The sequence below is a fragment of the Acyrthosiphon pisum genome, chromosome A1 (assembly GCF_005508785.2).
Source record: "Acyrthosiphon pisum isolate AL4f chromosome A1, pea_aphid_22Mar2018_4r6ur, whole genome shotgun sequence".
Lineage (NCBI taxonomy): Eukaryota > Metazoa > Arthropoda > Insecta > Hemiptera > Aphididae > Acyrthosiphon > Acyrthosiphon pisum.
Genome location: NC_042494.1, coordinates 3855079 through 3856087, shown reverse-complemented (window position 1 = coordinate 3856087; position 1009 = coordinate 3855079). Strand labels below are relative to the sequence as shown.

Genomic DNA, 1009 nt, shown 5'->3' with positions numbered 1-1009 from the left:
ATTTTGAGTTTGTCGAAGCATTACACACACACTATTTCAAAGAAAATATTATAATATATTATGATCATTACAAACTAAATACATACAAAAATCAAAAAATCTTAACAATTTTAAAAATAAAACACCCACTAGAACTATCGGTGTTTACCAAACAATGGCATGATAACCAATTTACGAGTATAGGAAACGATCACAATTTTGACACATCATTCTTGTTAAATATAACAAAAAAAGCCGACGTATATAATTCAGAGTCCAAATCTACTATGGTACCACATATATATAATAATAATGAAACAAACAGGAGTCCTATATCAATGATAAATTACAATTCCAAATCCAATAAAATTATTGAGACAATTATGCATACTGAAAACTATACCACAGTAAAATAAATCAAAAGAAAACATAATCATAAAATATATAATATGATAATGAATAAAGTGAAATCACAAAATATATATATTATATTATGTTATATTATATCTATCTTATCATAAACAGAATAACTAAGTTTGAAAATGAAAAACTATATAATTATGTAACCTTAAGAGAAAATTTTAATAATACAAAATTTAAACAACATGATAACAATTTAAGACCGTCTAGAGTTGTATACTCTACTAAAATACTACATTTAAAAACAGAAACATTAGAACCTTGTCAAACACAAACTAAACCATATTATTCAAAAGAACCAAAATACTAATTCAAATTTAAATTTAAAACACAGATAATCGTACAAATAATATGCCAAACCATAAAACATTACATAAAAACCAATCATTTTAAATGGTTACTTTATATCTAAATGTCAAATTAGCAAACCAAATATATCGTAAAATATAACAAATATCTTTAATTATGAATCATTACAAAATATCCTAATACATAATCATAGGAGCAAATAGACAAATTATTTTGGGGGGACTAAAACCCCTTCTATAATATTTTCTAAAAATTATATATGCTCAGTATTAACTACTGACTTTTGAACTGGGGGGACTTG

At 23.9% G+C, this 1009-nt stretch overlaps 1 protein-coding gene across 1 annotated transcript in view; it reads left to right on the top strand.

The window, feature by feature from the left end:
- Nucleotides 1-1009, top strand: part of LOC107882754 (fatty acid synthase) — a 49357-nt gene that overhangs the window by 27657 nt on the left and 20691 nt on the right. The gene's annotated exons all lie outside the window — the stretch shown is intronic.